Source organism: Lissotriton vulgaris, chromosome 5 (assembly GCF_964263255.1).
Source record: "Lissotriton vulgaris chromosome 5, aLisVul1.2, whole genome shotgun sequence".
Taxonomy (NCBI): domain Eukaryota; kingdom Metazoa; phylum Chordata; class Amphibia; order Caudata; family Salamandridae; genus Lissotriton; species Lissotriton vulgaris.
In genome coordinates, this window is record NC_141693.1 from 836,530,560 (window position 1) to 836,551,987 (window position 21,428).

A 21,428-nucleotide genomic window follows, 5' to 3' on the forward strand; every position below is an offset into this window, starting at 1 on the left:
GTTCCGTCATACAACCAAAGTACAACAGCCCAAGGAGAGAGCAAAACAGCGTCATATCTTAGTAGATATTGAACTATTCTGCACTCTCCCTTTCACACAATGAAGCACAGGAACTTTAATTAACGTCATCTTGGGACAGAACATACTATGGAAACAGATTGGCCTCTAGTATTTACGTTTATGATGTAAACTCATTTAGTACAGGCACTTTTAGTGTCTGGTTTTAGATAAGCGGTATCTCAGGAAGAACACCATTTCCTGAACGATGCTATCTTCTAAAGCAAGGGACCAGGAAGGGAAACACTCCTGAAAGGGCAACCTCTTTAAAATCAAAGAAAGGAACAGGAGCATAGAAACGGCGCTCAGCTGTCGTGTTTTACAGAGGCCTGCCTTGAAACCACTTTGAACGGGCTGATCCCAAGAAAGGTCACAGGCCGCTGCTTCATTTTCTGATTATTGTTAAACCTAATTTTGCTGTTTTTGCATTTTAAGTAAGCTGACGTAATTATTCTTGTGTTATCACGGACGCCACACGACTTTCTGGACAGGCGACTTCATAACTTCCCCCGAATGAAGAGAAACATGTGTTGGCCATTTCCTCTTCCTTTCCCTGAGCCGTTTGCGTTTTTGCTCTCTGACACAGAACTTACCATGGAAGACAGAAGAGGCTTTTCTGTGCTGTTTATGATTGTGCATTTAACATGCCTCTCTGAGATTTCCGGGACCAGCCGGCATGAGAAACTGGAATTCCAGACGGTCAACGACCTCTGCTGTCCCAAAGGCCGCTTCCCTTGTTGCCCTATGCTGGCGGTCTTGAAGAATTCCCATCAACTGCAGTATGCTCATAATGGCAGATCTGCCACGGCTACACACCTGAACTCAAGAGGTACGTCATGACATGGGGAGCATCTGGTTTGGCATAGTTTTGAAGGTTATAAAATATCACTTATGGCTAGCTGTCAAAAGGATGGCTTAAGTCAGCGTTCACCTGGTGGGTGGATCAACTGGTACATCTTGCACAGAATATCCCGAAAGGAGGCTAGCGATATTGCTGGATGACGGCAGCGGCGGAACAGCATGAACCCTTAAGATGCAGAGGAGCTCCCCAGATCCTCCATTAGATGCAAAAGACAGTCACAACTGCAGACTGCCCCTCCCCCACACCATGTGGAGTGCTGAGTCCTAAAGCCACCATGTTGTGGTCGTGGGCTAAACATGAAAAAAGGCCAACAAATGAGCCCACAAACTGGAGACCAGGGCCTCTGAAGGCATGGGGCGACTATGAGAATAAGGCCCACAGGAAGGGAGACATGGTGGCAAAGGAGGCATGCTGCGACGTGGATGCAGCGGTGCAAGGGTGAAGACAGATTAGTCTCTTGCTAGGGCAATGCCAAGACGCTGTGCGGGAAAGTGGCAAGTGGCCTTCCAGACAGATTGTGGAGACCAACAACGGGGACCACCAGGAAGATCAGAATTATAAGAGGGACTTGCCAATGACGAGTCACAGTGCCGCTCAGAGTAAAAGACTTAAGAAACTGCATGCAGCTATAGGCACGCAGCATCACTGACAGGCCATGAGGGTTAAGATGGTGGGGTCTAGTGCTCCCCAAGCGCCATGGCTAGTGGCAGTTGCGTCTGTGCAGGCTTCTTGCTGAAAAGGGTTGTGGGAGATACCCGACCCAGGGATAGTTTACTGAAGTAACTCTAACTTGCGCCCGACCTCACATATTACATCACTCATTACATGTTTTATGACATCATTGATAACATCACTTATGACATTTAAAATAAAATCATTGATGACAACACTGCAGGGCGAGGATTCAAGTTATAGTTACTTCAGTTAACTATGACTGATGAAGTCTGTCTATGCGGACGATATGTTATTATACCTCCGGGACCTAGAGTCAGACCACATGCTTCTATATGACACCTTCCGCAGATTTGAAACGGTGTCGGGACTGGCCATCAACCCGGAAAAATCTGTGGGATTCTACTTCCGCGACGGGCCTCACCCGCCCTCTCTGCCATTTGGCACCTACAGGATCCCGGTTGCCCAGTCCAGCTTCAAATACCTGGGAATTCGCATATATAGGAGGTCGGAGGACCAGCTGGACGGTAATATTTCTAGAGCCATCGCAGGTCTCCGTGGCAGCATCGGCTTTTGGACCTCACTCCCCTTGTCAGTTATGGGCCGCATTGCGATAGCTAAGGTGGTAATGCTACCACGCTTACTGTACTACTTTATGAATCTGCCTATATGCATCCCGCACCGTACCTTTGAGGCCATTAAGTCCTTACTGATTACCCTTATATGGGGGCCAGGCAGAAGAAGGCTCAGCCTGCGTAGATTACAACTTAGCACTTCCCAGGGGGGACTCGGGGACCCGACTTCCAAGGATATTTTTACGCAAGTCAACTCCAATGGTTGTCTTATTGGCTGGCCGGGAAGAATCTCCACGAGATCGGATGGACAATAGACCAACTTCACCGGGGTGACCTGCACACCTTACTGCTACCTAAGAGTAAACTCCCACGAGAATGCCACCCGCTGCTCTGTACTGCCCTTCTTTGTTGGAAGAAGCCACTGGCTTACACGTCTACGGTCCTACCATATGCAGATAATATCCCCTTACTAGGTATCCCGACACCACAGGGAAGACTTAACAAACACGCCATACGGGACTGGACAGCGAATGGGATTGAGGGGGTGGGTTGTTTCTTCGGAGACAACCTACTGTTGGACCATCGCTCTTTCGTACAGGCGACCGGGACTTCGGACAGACATTACTTACTGCACGCCACTCTCTCTCATTCTTAGAACGACTTGGGCGCAACAACGCATCCAACCACAGTACCACAAACTAGTGCACCTAGTACACTATATGGGGGGCAGCAGCCACTTGGTAAGATGGCTGTACACGGGGATCAGAACTCATGCTGCATTATCCTTGGACACTCTGCGAGAGACCTGGTCACGGGACACAGGGGAGGATTTTACTGATCAGACCTGGCGGTGGCCCTGGAACACCCAAAGAGGGTTTCCCGGAACGAGCAATTCAAATACATTCAAGCCATGGTGCTCCACAGGGCTTACCTCACCCCGGAGAGGATTCACAAGATGTTTCCCAACGCCTCTCATCAGTGCCCGCGATGTAGGGCAGATGGGGAAGGCCTCCTACATATGCTCTGGTCGTGCCCACAGTTGGGCGGTTACTGGAGAGAGGTCTGCCGGACGATGAGACAGGTGTCTCAGATATAAGTGAAGGAGAGTGCACTGTATTGCCTAGTGGGAGCCCGGCCTCGCCCCAAACCCTTAAAACCCAAACTGCGATTTGTGGACTTAGCTTTCCTACCGGCGATCAGGAAGATTACAATGCAGTGGAAGTCCCCGAGAGCGCCCAGGGTGGAGACATGGAGGGCAGACGTGGTGAAATGGGGTAGGGCAGAATGGGTTGCCCTTAGAAAGGAGGAAGAAGGTGGGAGGCGAAAAATCCCGATGGCACTAGATTGGGAAGTTATGCTACTAGAAGTAGATAGTATAGATCGACCCATGTCCCAGGACAACTGAGCACACTGAGAATCTGAGGGAGTAATACAGTATATTTTGGACACTGAGGCGGGACGGAGGTGGCCACACAGTGCTTATTATACATGATCCTGGCAGAAAGTGGTCAACGCTGGGGAGCTGAGACAGAACTGTTAGGAGGGAATGTACACCTGAGTTGGCTGGGTGGGGGAGGGATAGTTGGGGTGGGAGAGGGGGGGTGTAAGGAAATGTTCTGATATTAATGGGGACCTCTAATACTACGCACAAATGTGTATGGAAAAGCCCTGGAGGACGAGTCTCCACCCTTTATTTTGGGACTGGGAGTAAATTGAAAAACGTGATGTATTATATGTCTGCTGATAATACTGTATACGTATGTGGAGAATATACATTCACGAATAAAGTTTTTCACAAAAAAAACTATGACTGATGAAAACTGGAACAAGCACTAGATGAACTTCGACAACATGAAGATCTTGTGATAAAGCCAGCAGACAAAGGTGGAGGGATTGTCCTACTGAATAAAGAGGGATATGATAAACAATGTAAAGAGCTCCTCTCTGACGACAAGTTCTACAAAACAATCACCACAGATCCTACACAGAGGCTCTAAAGAACCATAGAACTAATGGTAGATGAAGCAGAGCTAAACCTATGGATTTCCAAAAATGAAGCGGACTTCCTCAAAACAAAATCACAGAAACTACAATATTTCTACTCACTCTCTAAGACACACAAAAACAGGATATACCACCACCTGGTCGTCCTATAGTCTCAGGAATATGTTCAGTTCGTGAACCGCTATCACAATTTGCAGACCAATTCCTGAGACCCATCGTACAAAGAACTCCAACTTACCTTAAAGACACTCAAGACTTACTGAATCTTTTGAAAGGACAGTCCTTTGATGAAAACAATAAGTGCCTAGTTGGTTTAGATGTGGAGAGTCTCTACACTAGCCTCCCACAGCAAAAGACCCTCGATACCCTGGAAGACATACTATTTAGTGAACAATAAAACCATAAAACACCAAGACACTTCGTCCTGGAGTGCTGCAGAATAGCCATCACGGAAATCTTTTTTTAATATAATGGAACGCTGTATCTCCAATGCCACGGAACATCAATGGGGAGCACATTAGCCCCTAGTGAGGCTGGACTCTATGTCAGCAATTTTGAGGACACCTTCATATTGAATGATAACAACCCTTTCATCTCCAAAATCGTATTTTGGAAATGCTATATAGATGATGTCATCATGATCTGGAAGGACGCCCCAGACAGTCTACGAGATTCCCACAAGATGATTAACACCAGAGACGAATGTCTCAAATTAACCTACACAGCAGACAACCACAAGTTGGACTTCCTTGACATTACCCACCTATATAGAGGATTACATCATCAACACCAAAACATTCTATAAACTGACATCCAAGAACAGTTTGCTCTCTTCTACAGTTTCCATCCGCGACCACTAAGAGACAACCTTCCTTACAGCCAGTTCTTATGCCTTAGGGGAACTGCAGTGATCTAGGAGAGTACAAAACCCAAGCAAAAGACCTCTGCCAAAAACTATCAAAGCTAGATTACCCAATGAGAACAATACAAAGGTGCAAAACAAAGCAAGAAATGAACCTAGAGAAAGCCTCCTGGAGACCATGCCCAAGGGTCATCAGAAGATGTACTCACCTACGTCACCACATACAGCATAGCCACGAATGCAGTGAAGAAAATCGTGAACGAGAACTGGAGGATACTAACATCAGGCTCTCTCCAATGGCCAAAACCAAGGTTCGCAAACAGGAGAACTAAGAACTTTAAAGATATCCTAGTACACACCAGCCCAATACAACAGACCAGGAGAGAAACCATTGCCATGTCATGGAACATGATTTCCATAACTGGGCACTACCCTTGTGGTTCATGTTCAGTGTACAAACTGACCACAGTCACCAAGGCCATCCAGTTGGCACCAGACCTAACATGGACCTTGCGACATCACACTAACTGTAATTCAACATATGTGATCTACATGATCACGTGCTCATGCAGTCAAAGGTATATTGGAACGACCTGCTGCAAGATAAAACAAAAAATCTGCTAACATAGGAGTAATATAAATTGTAAGAGAGGAACAACCAACATGAGCAACCATTACATTGAATTCAAACATACGGTGGAAGAATTAAACTGGATAGTCCTTGAGACCTTATCAATAAAGAACCAAGATGCGGAACGAGTCCTCTTCAAAAAGGAGCAAAGATGGGTACACCGTCTCAAGACAAACCTTACAGGATTGAATGACAACGTCCCATGGCATAGCCTGGCCTAATATAAAATGAATAAAAGAGCTAAAAGACAGAATAGCCATGTCAGACCATTAACGAGTGCAACTTACCAACATCACTTTTGAAAGAGAACAAATGAATATTCACCACCTCCCCCTTCTTGCAATCACCCATGCACAAATCTCCATGTGAAATGACTGTAAAGGGTACCACCCTACAATAATATATGAAGATTACAGATGACACATAGATAAGACTGTTTTAGAGTACAATACAATTAGCCCATCATCATTATTTCTGTGCTGGGGCCACACCTTACCACTGTTATAGGTGACCTTGATTACCGTCTGTACCCCTGAAAATAGGAACATACAAGTAATATTGGTCTCAAACGAAAATAATCTAATCCCAATCTATTGATGAAACTCACTTCCTGTACTACATTATCACAAGAACTTTGGATTTTAAGTATATTTATTATTATCAAATTCCTGATATGGAGTAAGCCTTTTCACTATTGCCACTTCAAAAAGAATAGATAAAAGCCGCTCTGTACCTGCTTGCGTCGCCCGGGGCACCGTTTGGAGAGCGAGCACAAGTCGCTGAAACCTACGCCGCCGGTTCCCTGACGAAGCCCAGAATCAGGGCTCTAAAGGTATTTAATTTTACTCACGCATAGCGCCACTGACTTTAATGTGACCCCGCCTGACTCGATCCCGTCTCGCGCCCGTCACCCGCTTTTGTAGCACACAGGGCACAAAAGAGATGAGACTTTCATTGTTTAACTATACTGTGCTTCATCATATGGGCTGCTCCTCGTCACCAGATTGATTAACTACCAGGCGAGAAACAAGATGACCGTACGATAGACATAATCTCAGACATTCACCTTTGGTTCTTTTAATCAGGGTGGGAGACCCATTGATAAAATAGTTTTCGCTGGTACTCCCTGACCTGTTTTAATACTTTTTTCAAGTTATACACCTTCACCCATTCATCTACACTGATTAGGCCCCTCACCCCCACAGCACCAAACAGCATTTGGAATAAAAGATTTCCGCATAAGAGCCCCTAACAGGGGGCCCATAAGGTATTGCAGCACCGACCTGACGAGGTGCAGCCCATATGATGAGAGGCGGAATCCTCTTCCTTCTACACTTCATTACCACACAAAAACAGTTTCTTCTGGTCTTAAAATTAGAAACAGCATACTTTTTGTATCTTCATTATTGTTAGGGCATGTATGCTGGACCTGTCTAAAAAGCCCTCAGTCCCTCCTTTGTGACTCGGCATATTCCATTGTTGCCATTGGGTAGTTATAGTTAAGATCGTGTTTCCGGGGGGGAGGAGCTACGCTGGCAAACAAGATGGCTGCTTAGGCTCCCGCCTCCGCCGACCTCCGTATCCCGCCACAAGATCCTGTATATTATCCTGATTTTACGCCCAGCCCCTGTGTGAATGAACTGTTCCTCACTCCGATGGTGAAATCCGGAAACTTTTATCGGCTGGTTTGACGAATTTACATTGAGTTGAAAATTGTGGCCCACTCAAGCGGTGAAGCCGGGGCCTCGAGTACCTGCAAAGCAGGCTGCAATGCAACAACATTGGCTGAGAGACCCAGGCAGGGTCCGGTCAATCGTGGTGGAGGCTTCCTTTACGCTCGAATTTGGCGGCAATTGTTTCCTGGCTCAACATTGATGGAGGAGTGACTTTGCTGCTGCTGACTGTGGGCGGGGGTCCCTGTCCCGCAGACCTGGTGTTGGTCCCCGCCGGGGTTCGGTGAGTCGGGACCCCGGCCTGCGGCGTTAAGTCGTGTGAACGCGGCTGCAGATAACGACGGGTCACCCTCCACATTTGCCCTTTCGTGATCCTGTTTGTCCCCCCCCGGAGATACCAGATTCACCCGGGGAGGTGATTGTGATTGGTATCGGGCGTGAGACTATGGATCGAACGGTGCCTGAGCCATCGCTGAGGTCAATATTGGCAGAAATGTGGGCGTTTCACTCACAAGTGGATGTTTTATTGAACAGATTGGATGTAAGCCTATCTGAGATGTTGCTTGTGGTACCGGACCCTGCCCCACTGTTGGAACAGCAATCTGCAGCCATTCAAGCCGTGGCCATTTTGATTCCGTGCGAGGACCCCGAGGGGAAGCGAGTATTGGAACCATCGGATGGTGCCTTGGAAGATGGTGTTCCTGAGGCCGTGAGTGTACAACGAACCTTCCATCACTATTGACTTTGGAGGTATCGAAAGGCGTCCCCCCCCCCCGGAGACTTGTGCTGTAGACTCTTCTTTTATCTTGGGGTCGTCTTCTCCCTTCTTGGAGATTTTACGACCCCGGGGCAAGATACATCTGGACTGTCCATCTAGGAGAGGGAGACTTTCTGTGTCTGAAGTTCTCGTGGACTACGAGTCGTAACGGCTTGACTCTCGATGACTTCCTTCTCCTCTGCGACTCCTCTGTGTGCTTTTGGGTCTCGCTGGGGGGGGGGGGGGTTCGTGTGCTGGTGCTGAAGGGTCAAGGTTAGGATCAATTAGATCGGGACGGTTTGAAGTGGCTATTATGGATATTCGATCTGCAATTGTTTGATTTAAGAGGCTGGGCGGTGTGGCACGGTGCCCCCTAATTTCTTTTATAAGGGTGATTCTACATCGTCTTTTTGCGATAGGGGGTGTCTGTTTCTGGTGGGTGGTCTAAAGGGGCTGGGAGCACACATAGATATGCCCTCCTCCACTCATTTTCCTACTTTTAGGGTTTTCGTTTTTTTTGGGGCGACAGGCATGCTGCTAGTGGGGTTAGGCTGTAGCCATCTGCAGGGGTGCAGGGTGGGGGGTTGGAGTTTTTTTTTTTATTTTGCCTTATTATTTTCTATGGCCTTTTTCTTCCTTTCCTTTCTTTTCTTTAGGATCAGTATAGCTCGTGAATTATTCTGATTTTTACGGTGTTCTGGAGTTTGTGCTCATGATTCTTACGGCATCCGGATTTCCGGGTGGGCAGGCCCTGAGAACTGGCGCGTACGAAAACGTGTATTGTATTGTTGTTTACTCCAAATCATATACTTTGGCGCCAGAGTTCCAATTATAGCTGTTCTTAGGTGCATATATGTCTCTTGGACTGTCCCCCGCATCCCTTTTGTTTGATTGTATGGCACCTGATCCGTTTATTTAGATAATATAAAATAAAACCTCTATCTCATCCTGTCATTTATTCAAGCTTTCTAATACAAGTTCTATCCTGAATCGCTGCCGAACCTCAGGGTTATCGGCTGATGAGCTGTGTTCTACCGTGATATTATGGGTCCTAATTATGTTTAGCGGCCGGCCCCTGCGGTTGTAGGCCCATGCTTGTATTTTATGAATGCTGCAATAAAGGTTTTTCCCAAAAAAAAAAAAAAAAAGATTGTGTTTCCGTAGAAAATGCATTTTTCGTGTTGCTAATAACTTTGGTGCCATTTGACGAGTCTCCATGAAAGTTTCCAAAAAGGTGCTACTTTTTTAACTACTTTACGCTCGGAAAGTTATGGGCTGATCCATCTGGGGGGGTGATAAAAAGGGGGTTTCAAAATAAACTTTCCCCTTTCATTTTTCCTTAGGAACTTTAGATACAGTTTCAGCCCATACCGATGAATGGATTTACACCAAATTTGGCAGAAATGTAGACCTTGGTCCAGAAAACGTGCCTTTTTTGATTTGGTGTAAATCCGTTCAGTAGTTTGTGAGCGATCAATGCTCAAACATGTTGTATATCCTGGGACATGGAGCCAGTGTGGATCCGACAGATCTGCTGAGATTTGATTGTCTGACCACCTCAACCTGGAAGTGGTGAAAGCCATCAGAGGACACGGGACTCAGTCCTGAATCCCAATTTGTTTTTTAAAAGACATAAGGGAGCAGGTTAGAGATACCATGACCCCTTAGCCTTGGTGGTGGGGCCCAGAGGGACCGCTAAACTAACTAAAGGCACCTACCTTAATAATACGGGCCTCTGGGTTTGGGGTCACTGGGACTGATAACAGCACATCATATTACTGTAGCCCAAGTATACTGTGACCAGTTGTCTGAATAGCAGAACATAGAGCTCTTTGAAGGAGAGCTAAGATTTTGTCAGACATTTATTTTCATAAATAGGTTCCTTGAACACTGCATCATATAAACTGCCAAACATATATAATCCTATCCATTTTTGTCTGCATCAAATCCTATGAGTCCAATTAACAAAAACCCAGTACTGAAAGTCGAAAAATTGCTTCCATAGGATTTATCACATATTTGAAGCAAATTTCAAACCTCTAGGGGATTCTCAAAGGATACCAAGAGAATTTAATGAAATCTATTCCTATTGTAGATGTCCTTGAGTACTCTAATGTGTAAAATTAACAGATGTAGAATGTGCACAACATTAAAAACTCTGCATGTCTAAGTATCAATGAAAAGAGCAGAACCCAGGACATGAAAGGGAAGCAGGGACCAAAGGAAGTACAGAGTATTTGTATCAATCACATGTAATTGGGCTGCTCTGATACTGACTTATAGAAAAACTAAGTTCAAAATCATTAAAATTGTGAATGGAGGTAAATATCAACTCTCAATTCAACATTGTCTGATTGGAGGAATGTAGATTTTAAACTCTCTGGAGTAGGTTCTAGCACGCCATTTAGTAGACAAACCTCTTTGGATTTGAGTGGTGGCTTTGCGCAAAAAGGGTGTCTGCTGAAACATGACATGGTGGCTGAAGTAGGGTGATACTCAGTTTGACTCACATAAATCAGATCCTCCAAACTTTGGAATTTGACTTGGCTACCTGCCCTCTCAGGTTCTAGAACAACTTCATTCACTGGGGCCCCGGTGCCCTTCTAAACAAATATGCATTTAGGCACTTTTTGTCTATCCCTCACCTTTATTACAAATTTATTTTCATTCAACTTAGACTCTGAGTCCATATCTCCTAGTACATATAACATAATTTAGTCATGATCGGCGTTCAGGGTAACCAGTGGGGTCTCTTGAGGTGCCCAAGTAAGGACTTACTAGGGGTGGGTGGTAAACTCTGCTCCACCGGCAGAGTTTGCAGAGTTTTGCCCATGAGTTTGGCAAAAACTCTGCCAACTGTTGCGTGCCAGAAGTCTTCTCGTGTGCAGCTTGCCAAAGTTAAGTTGGCAAGTGCAAGTGCTTGACCGCCGTCCACAGAGATTTCTCAACGTGAGCGGTCAGGGCAGAGCCCTACCGCTCACGTTGAGAAAGTTAAAACTCACGTTGTGAAAGCTGCCTCTTGAGTAGAAAATGTATGTGAGTGGTAGAAAGAAGCAACGCCTTCTGGCGTGCCGCATGATGCAGTTTTGCAGGGTTTACAGCGCAGGACAAGCTCCTGGCGCTATATTAAGGATAAATATTGGCGTGGTGGCCGCTGGGGTTTGGTGGCCCAGTGCAGGTGCACAGCTTTCACATGCCTAAGGCCGCCCCTGTCCGCAGAGTAAAACTTTGCGAGTTTTGCCCGTCCCTGACCTTCCCTTGAAGCACATGAATTTGTCCATAGCATTATCAGAGGCCTTTAACTTCAACAAGTCAAGAAATCGCTTGCTCTATATATTCAGTACATTTGTTTTCTGCAGGCGTTTTGTTTTTGTTGGCGAAGACTTGATCTGATGTTGTTATTGGTAGCTGGGCTTACTGTTGTGCTCTGACTGCTGCTACACTCAAGGGTTTTTGCTTCTGAGACTTATCTCATTCCAAAATGCAAGCATGAAAGAATAAGAAAAAAGTAGCAGAAAGTAGGGAGGCGGTGCTCCCACTCACACGCCTGCTTTGCATACAAATGGCTCTTTCACATTAAACTCTTCGTCTGGTTTAACATTTGCGACGAAATGTTCGCTGCTGCTCTAGGACAGATTGAAAACGACACCACCGTCCTCAAAATAATTCACTTGATAAGAACGATACATTCCGCACAGGCTGGATTGTAATTCCACAGTTTAGAAGACGCAACCACGGCTTCACGTGAGAGTAAAACTGAAACCCTCAAGCACTCACATTTCTTTTCTACGCGACTTTACTCAAATGGAAATGTAGAAACAACCTAGCGTGGTGAGTGCGCGTCATCTTGTTTTACCAGGAGCTGCCTTCAGCCTGTATTCTAATGAGAGGGCCGAGCTAACGCGCCGGGGAAGGGTTTCCCCCTCTGGCACCCCTACGTACTGGCTCTGCTACTGTGTCATGCGTGCTCCCTCTGTCAGAAACCCATGCCTGGCTCTGCAACGGGAGCTTCCCACGGGCGCCCGAGACCTTCCTCCGTGCACAGCATCATCATCCCGGATTTCGGCGTTTTCGGATTTCCGCTGCGTGCGCGGGTGGTGAGTACTGCCGTATTTTTTACGGACTCGGGGTTATTGCAAGGTCTTCGTATGTGTGTTTCTTTTCCCAGACGCTCTGACGTCTGCTTGTTTGAGAACGGATTGCGGTGCAGCTGTGTGTCCAGTGTGTGCACTGCGGATGCTCTGTAGGGACGTGTTCGGTTCGTGCTTCGTGGCCGGCAGCAATATAGCGCTGTTTATGTGCAGTTTCGAGTCACTGAGATGTATCTTTCGGCCGGGCGGGCACAGGGTGGTTGCGCTGCAGCAATGTATGGTGCAGGGCAAATATACTGTAGTTCTCTATGTGCATGCTCCTGCCCTGCGTAGGTGGTGCGCTGTGCAGTCTATATTGTGTTCAGTGCAGGGTGACTGTAGCTGTATGCGCGGCCAGTTAGACTGGAGTTGTATGCAAAGAAAAGGCGCAGCGTGGCTGCCTGTTCTGCACCCGCAGAATGTTCAACTTCTTTTACAGTGCGCACTGTGGCATTGTGCACATGCACGGTTTGTGCAGTGCACCACAGAGGTTGGATACACTGGAGCTGTATGTGTTAAACGACGGGCAATCAATGCAAATAAAGGAAAGGCGCCTGGAAACATTACACCCTTAAGTAAACAAACACGGACTCTTGAGCGAAAGGCACCTTCTTCGACCGACGCGTTGTGACAGTGCAAACGTGCAGTGCCCCTGGTCTGAAACTGAAAACTGCAGCCTACTGTTCCCGGTCGCTTTATGCATTCAAGGATTGGCCCTGTGATATTGTTGTTGCAGAACGCTCTGTTATTAGTCCCACTCTGGGAAGCGTTTCCTGTGGCACTCCCCTCCACCGAGGAAAGCGGACGCGTGCACTCCAACGGGGTCCTAATCATGACGTTTATGATTAAGAGAGTGGTCCCCAGTTGGTGTTCACCGCGTTGTTGTGTGCCCTTATTTTTTTAAGTGTCTTCGGGTGCGCAAAATGCGAACCAAAGTACAAAGATATACAGCGAGTTGCTGACTCAGGCAATTGACACCAAGTGGGGCCGTCGGGAATCCAACCTCAAGAATTATGCTTCCAAAATCAGCGTTTCCCCTGGAGTCTTGACCACACCTCGGCCCAGCCAGCGTTTGCCCGCTCCTGCTCGACTGAAATGCTTGAATACTTACTCCTGACCACATTTCAGTTGTCCCAAGTCAGCAAATAGCACAGCTCTCCGTGGGACACTGGAATACAGCGCGCAAGGAGTAACCTTTCACCGTCCTGGGAGATAGTGTTACAGACCCTCTTGGTCGCCCGTTGTAAAGTGACTACAGTAGACACCGCCACTGCCCGCGCGCCGGAAATCAAGTGATGTATTGTATATGCCAGTGGCAGTGAGCCGTGTGGCTCTTGGGTCCGGGTACAATGCTGACCCCAAACGCATGAATGCCAAATCTTCCTCGCTGGCTGGAGTTTTCAGGAAATTGGAAAGTGCACCCCCCCCCCCCCCCACCCCCACCCCCCTCTCCCAAGCAGTCCGGATGTATTGCAGGAAACACGTTTGACTTCGAGGGCGCATCTCCTGAGGAAAATGCTATCTTCTTGCCGGCAGCTTGTTTTGTTAACATGTGCCCTACACATTTAATGTCATTGTGCCCTAGTGTCGCGCTGAGGCGCGGGAGGGTTGTGAGGAAAACTTGTTGCAGCATTTTTCAAACTGCGGTCAGGACAGTTGGCCATAAAAAAAACGTTTCATGGGAAACTAGACCGTTCCCCATAAAAAGGAATCCTGCTCCGAGCACCTTATTTGGCGTCCAGTTGAGATGCTCGTGTAAGCCCCGCACACTTCAGAGCGGTGACGCAGTATTTAATGCATTCTTTCACTTTTTTCTCTCGATTGAGTCATCCCTCGATAGTCTTTGACACATGTTCATGTTAGCTCGCCCTGCGGTCGGCGGGGCTGTCATTTAGCACTCGCCCAAAGCAGGGGGGCAAGAAACATTCACCCTACATCGGCCGAGTCGGAAGGGTGTGTCTTTGAATGTGTTACTTTCTCCTACATGGACTCATATATAGAATATTGGACTTGTGTAGGAGGACCGGTCCACATAAAACCCTCAATGTAATCTTACTGTGTGGCCACATGTTCATTTTTCAGCGCTGGGCATGGCCAGGGGTGTAACTAGCACTGGTGCAGTGGCGCTGGGGCCCCAGGGGTCGTCTGAGGGTATGGTGCACCCAATTTTACCTTTCACTTACCAAACAGGGGACAGGAAGGCATTTCCCTCATTTGTATCAGGCCTCGAGGCACTCTTGGTCTTGGCACGCCACCTGTTATATCTAATGAGTGTGCAGAGTAGTTAGTTCTACGGTATGCCTCATATGGGCATTGGGCCATCGAATGCTCATTGGCATGATCATAACTGCCAGGTAACACTGGTTTAACCCCTTACCTAACAGCTTAACTATGCTGCATTCACCCTCTCGGGGTAGTAAGGATTTCAAGTGGTCTGCGCCAAAATGGACAGGTGTCACACCCCTTTCCAAAACTTTAGGAATTTCAGAATCCTCAACAGGGTGTCAGACTGCCCAGAGGCACACGTGCCCCTAAGGAATGAGAGAATCCCACACTCTTAGGTCTAGCATGGAATCCATACTGCTTTGAACCCTAGAATTAGATATCGGGGAGCCAGTAGAAGATGTAATGGACATGGAAAGTCATCTGGGCTGCTGAATTTTGGATCTGCTGACGTTTATTGATGAGGTGCAGACACGCTCAAGTGCGCGGTATTGTGATGGCTCAGTGGTGAGAATAAAGTGGCCTTGCCAGTAAAGATCTGATTTGCACAATATGGAAATATTTTTTCCTCTTGTAATTATGGTCATAGTTCATACATTGTGCAAGAGCCCTGAGTTATTGAATTGCTTAAGGCAAGCAAATTGTTGGACTGCGATGTCAAATGTTATACCAGTGAGATTTTGGAAGAATTGGTTAAAAGATTAGAACATAATCTAGTTCTTAGACAAGGAAAGGTGAAAAGGGATATTTTGAAGTGGGATTTGGAAAAGGAACAAAGCCAAATTGGTATTCCCTTTTGTGAGATTTGCAATTTTCTAAATTTTCTACAATTTCTACTAGATATGAATATATAAGTTGTTCGATAATGCACATTTAATTTTAAAATATCTTCTGAACAATCATTTTAAATGTCCTCATTTATTGTCATTTTACTGTAGCACAGGCATGGCAATTAGTTGGATCCAAAATAAAATATGGGTAGTGGTATATTAAAATGTTCAGCGTCATAATGCATTTGCTTGCGAAGGCAAGGGCACATCCCCATTCAGTGCACCCAAATGTATTCCGCTACATATAGCTCTTAACCTCAGTGAACGACTGGGTGATTGAGTTCATGCACACTTTGATGGGCACAGTAGGCGATGTACCCATGAAAAGGCTCGCACTTCCATAGTACCTTCAGCATCATTGTAAGCGTTATTTTTTCCTTGTTATGATAGCTTATGTGAGGTATCACTCAACTTTATTTTAAAACCCAGTTTAGACCTTGATTAGTGTTAGGCGGTTGGGATTTATCTGTTTAGGTTGGCCCATCTTCTTGGCTCTTTTCTGGGGTCCTCACTTGAGCTACCTGGCAACAGGTTTTAAAAGGAAATAGATCCCTATATAGAGTGTCTCTTTCCTAAAGGTTAGTTCCATCTAGAAAGTCACTGGAAAGCTATGGGTCTTTTTTTCTTTAAACCGAGTTTGAGGTTCCAGAGGAGATGCTGTGTGAAGAATATTGGGGCCTAGCCGTTATTGATCTTACCTAAATCTAATAGACCAATTTAGAGTGGGGGAAAGTATATGTTTTATTTAAAATGTGTCAAGTTTCTAATAGTAAATGTAGCTGAGACGTTAATAATGCTGCCAATGTGCTAAGTGGGGCTCAAGAATTGTGAGTTCAAGAGGCCACACCCTCATTTAATCACCACACTAGGGAGCAGTTGCATCCCTCGCTGCGGCCTCCCCAATAAAAGGGCCACCACTGCATTGTCTACATCTCTATGTGTCTGGCTTAGGGATTGCACTGCATAGGAGGGGCTTCCCCTCCCTTTGCCAAAGGCCCCTTCACTGGATGAGGAATATGTTGAATATATTCACAACTTAGCAATGTTCTACAAAGTCAGATGCAGAAGGCGGAGCATAGCGCAGATAACCAATAGTATGCACGCCCGCACTGGAATACACAGAAAAAATGCATGCAAATGAAAAGTCCACCAGTAAATGACTGCACACCTGTTTTTTGGAGAGAAAAATGATGTTGCAGGTTTATTTGTTATTGGAAAGGGCTAACGGACGGGCGACTCAAGGGCAGCCAATGATAATGTGACCTAAGCTGGCGACCCACCTGATAAGACTATGAGGAGTAGGAGTGATATTTATATAGCACTTTCCATACCTCTTGCGGTATGGCGGAATTGTCATTTTATTTCACATCCAAGTGGCTTAAGGCTCGTCTCGTACTTGTCTCGTTACTCCACCGAATGCATATTCGGCGGAGTAACAACTGTAAACACTCTTCCATGTAGAAGTAAAAATAAATATGTTTTAAATCTTTTAATAAAATATGTTTTAATACTATTCAAAGTCCCTTCACATATTTGAGATAGAGGAAATACATTTTTGATAGTACAAGCACCACTTATAAATAATACTGCTTCCTCAGCCGCAATTCCTTTGAGGGCTATGGTCTAAGGAAATACTTTCTTTGTTTAGAAAGTACGCCAAAGAAGGGACCATTAATTGACACAAACTAACCTCAGGTCTTCTCCTGTTGGAAACCTTTTCCTTCGTCATGGCAGGACCCAGTATTTCAGGTGAAGATTATGTTCTCCTTGTTCTGTAATAGTAACAGTGATATCTCTTTTTGCCTCGCTGGTGGCTCAGATCACACCAAAAATTGGCAAGTAGATTTTTGAAGTATATAAATTTTCTTTATTCGGCTTGTTTCACAGTGGAAAAAACCATAAAAGAGCAAAGAATCATACAGTGCAAAAATACATGTGTTACATAAAATTTCATATAAAATTCATTCCACAATATAAAAATTAAACTGGGGATGCGAGGGGCCGCTCAAAGTTAAAATTTACGAAGATTTTAAAGATTCTTTCTATGTCTCAGAATGCATTTTAGAAAACTACTAACAAAATAGCAGACATTTTCCGTTTCCAACATTTGCAGTCTTAAGAGGGCAGGTCTGCATTGTCTTAGCCCCCACGTTCTTAATATCGGTAAAAGCCAGGTCTTTCTGTGGGCTTGATGGTATTTACAGAGTAGGATCACATGCAAGTTAGACTGCGTTGACAAACCGTCACATGGGCAGGGGGAAAGAATGTCACTCCAGCAATTTTGTGTTGGGAAGGTAACCATTCTGAAGAAGGTATTGAGCCTGAATCTTGTGATTAACATTCTCTCATAGGTTGTTATTTGAAGTGCCAAGTACGGGTGGATGTCAGGGGCTGTTTGGATCATATTTGCATGGATGACTGCCGTTTTTGAGGAAATGGATGCAAGTCTTAAAGTTTCCAGGTGTCTTAGTGCTTTCTGTTTAAGTTCTTTTTTCGAGATGTCTGTTACTGACACCGGGTCCAAATAGTAGTTCTCAACCCCTAAGTCGGTAAAAAAGTTTCTCACATAAGAGAGCCATTTTATTTTTGTGGAGTGATCCAAGTTCATTGTGTCTAAAATAATGGCTTGTGTCAGGGCGTTTTTGTCTGACTTCCAAATGCGTTGCCACAGCATCAACGGCTCAATTTTAATTAGGTCCTCTATATAGGGTATGGCTAGTTCGAGATGAATTGCATAAGTAGAGGTGCCTTTAGGAGTGGCTAGCAAAAATCTTAAAAAGGCGTTTTCAGCTTTCTGAATGGGGCTAGTATTTGTGTAACCCCAGACTCCCGCGCCATAAGTAGCGATTGCCTGGCATTTGGCGTTATAGATCTTGAGGAGCTCTGCTGGTGGTCTTTTGCCTAATCTCTGTGAAAAGGTTGTTAGAGCAGCGATAGCTCTCTTAAATAAGTGTGACCTAGTGTTCACTGCTGGCTTCCAGCTAAGTTGGTCATCTATCATAACCCCTAGATAGGGGTACTGAGGGGTAGCTTCGAGCTTTTAGTTATTGAGGAAGATGGGATTTGTTCTTTTTTGACCTCTACCAACTGTCATTACGAACGTTTTTTTTACGTTCACCTTTAGGTCGAGGTTGCCCATGAATGAGGTGTACTTGATTACTGCTTTCTGCAGTTCTCGGGGCGTTCGCGCAAGGATGACAGCGTCATCCGCGTAGAGCAGGGCTGGAATCAGGCGGCGGTTTATGCGGTGGAGGTCCTGGGTCCCCCTCAACATCTCCTCCTCCAAACCATTGGTATAGAGTGAGAAGAGGAAGGGGGCCAGGACGCATCCCTGCCTGACCCCACGCCCTACGCTAAACGGTGACGTCAGCTCTCCGTTTACCCCAAAGCGAACTCTAGCTGTTGCCCCGGTGTAGAGCTCTCTTAGGAAGTCTAAAAGGGGTTGATCTACTCCCATCTGGGTCAAGACCTTCCATAGCTTTGCGTGTGAGACGCAGTCAAAAGCTGCGGATAGGTCGACAAAGACCATGTATATCTTAGAAGGAGTGGCCTGGGTGTATTTGCTCATTATTAAGTGGAGATTAAGGGCCTGCTCTAATGTACCAAAGCCCTTGCGGAAGCCAAATTGGATGTCAGAAATTATGCCCCGGTCCTCACTCCACTGCTGGAAACGCTCAAGGATTACTCTCCCCACTACTTTCCCGAGCGAGTCCAGCAGTGAAATGGGCCGGTAGCATTTTGCGTCTTGACGGTCCCCCTTTTTAAAAATGGGGACCATTATTGATTTGGTCCAGGAGGTAAGGATTCCCTCATTCGCTGCCGCTGTGCAGACTCTAGTTAGGATGGGTGCCCAGAGGTCTAAGTTGTTTTTGAAGAAGTCCACTGGGACCCCATCCGGCCCTGGAGCCTTGCCTGATTTGCTACTCTGGAGTGCGCCTATGAGGTCTGGAATGTCGAACGGAACCAAAATGGGGTAGTGTGGTTTTAAAAGCTTGGGTTCTGTTGGTGAAGTGTTTTTAAAAATCTCTTCAAAGTGAGAGACCCATGTTTTTTCATCAATGGCGACTTCTATTTTTGGGATGCCATTATTAGTGAGGTAAGGGGTTCTTACTGTGCGCCAGAAAAGTTCGCTATTTTTTGAGACTGCACCTTTATGAAGATCCTCCCATAATTTTTGCTTGAGTTGGGCAGTTCTCAGCTTTCTTTCCCCTGTATATTGGCGCCTTAGGAGTTGGATCTGGGCTGCATCTCGCGGTTTACTTTGAAGTGCAGATTTTAGTTTTTTTAAGGCAGCAGTGCAGTTGTGGTTAAACCATTTTGGTTTTGTGGAGGAGTTTGAATTGGGTTTTGAAGTAAGTAGGTCCTTTATAAAATCCAAAATTTGTTCGAAATTTATCAGGACCTCCTTATGGCTTGATGCAAGGTCCAGGCATTTCACAATGTTTGGGTAGGCCCTAGTTATTAATTTTTTCAATATATCAGATGGGTTGATTTTTGCCCACTTGATTGTAAAACCATTGTGTTTGCCAACCTGGATCTTGTTCTGTGTAAGAGTAACCGCCATCTCCAGTTTGTGAGAGGAGTTAGGTGGCATAAATAACTTTATTGCTAGGGCGGAGTGGTCACTGAGGGGGGTGGCAATAACCCTAAAATCTTTGAGTTTGTTCATGAGGTTTGGTGTGAGAAGTATAAAGTCTACTGTGGTTTGATGGCCTCTGCCCACATAAGTTGGAGCAAATTCATTTGGTTCTGCATCTAGGTGGTTTACGATGTGAAGATCCAGGTCGGATAGGACGATGTTAATAAAGTTTCCTAATTTATTATGGGCGAAGTGCGCCATTGGGACGTTAAGTTCGTCCATTATCCCACAGCGCAATGGGTTAGATGCTGTACAGGGGTGGAGATTGAAATCTTCGCCCCAGATTAGATGGATTGATTTATTTACGGATCTAGAGTGGTGAATCTGTTTTAATTTATCATGAAGGGTGGTGAGAAGAATTATGAAATTTTCTTCCGATAAGTTATTGTAACTATTGGTCAGGATTATTATTTCTTTGTTAACAAGAGTTAATGAAAGAATTTGGTGGTTGGCATCCTGCGAGAGAATAACCACTTTATTAAGCGGTAGGGTATTTGAAATGTAAGTTATTAACCCGCCCTTTGGTCTGCCCATTGTACTAGGTAGTGCTGGGACAGAATAGGTTTTATAGCCTTGTAGATGTAGTTCCTCTACAGACCATGTCTCTTGCAGACAGATTAGTTGGTATGATTTTAGGAACTCCTGCGCGGAACCATCCTCGATTTTATTACGGAGGCCTGCGGCATTCCAGGAGAGTACTGTAATTGATGAGGAATCAGCATTGAGTTCGTCTATGGAGACTGCGGGTTCATTATTTTTGGGGGCTAGAGTGGTTGTAAAAGACTGAGGAGAGGGGGGTACCTGAGGCTCATTTGAAGGGATTTCTGTTGATGGTCAATCGACCATTTCTAGGCCATTATACCTATTGTGTAGCGTAATGTTATGCCATGGGTCCCACCGGGGTTGTTCCCTGTGAGGGAACCATTGGGTATAGGGCCTTCTGTCATCCCAACGTCCACCCTGATGGCGTTGTCTTACCGTGTGCCAGGAGTAATCTGGCTCGTGTAAGTTAGGGGGACCATGGTATCTGGGGATTAATGGTTCATCCTGTCTGGGGAATGGGGCAGACCAGGGAGGCTCCTGCTCCTGTGTGAAGCCCCCTGCCTGTCTAAATGGATAGAAGAAAGAAAGTGGTTTGACCTTGATTCCTCCATTTTGGGTGATATCTTCCCATGAACAGACATAGTCTGTTATTCGCGGGTCCTCGAATGTGATTGTTATACAATCACCGGGAATGGTTTTTCTAGTACTGCCCACCCACGGTACCCTAGCAACAGATCTAATTCTTCCGCTCCAAGAAGAAGGAATCGGGCGGTTGGTCTGGAGCCAGTGCTGGGCTTTGTTTTTTAAGGACCAGATGGGTTCTGGGGTAGAATCTGTTAATTCGGGTACTCCAGCCATCACCACCACGTACGGTGAGGCCTCAGGAGGGAAGTCTGCTGGGAGTCTTGGAGGACCAGGATTCCTCGCAGCACTTCTCTTGGGCCTGTCCGCTGGGGTTTTTGGTGGAGGG

The 21,428-nt window shown here is 45.9% G+C and overlaps 1 protein-coding gene across 2 annotated transcripts in view; it reads left to right on the plus strand.

The window, feature by feature from the left end:
* Positions 1-12,084: 12,084 nt before the first annotated feature.
* The window catches only part of SORBS1 (sorbin and SH3 domain containing 1), a 1,099,691-nt gene continuing 1,090,347 nt past the window's right edge, over positions 12,085-21,428 (plus strand). For both annotated transcript variants that reach the window (XM_086922349.1, XM_086922367.1), the window contains exon 1: positions 12,085-12,190. The gene's annotated coding sequence lies outside the window, so the exon portion shown is untranslated. The remainder of the gene's footprint in view (positions 12,191-21,428) is intronic.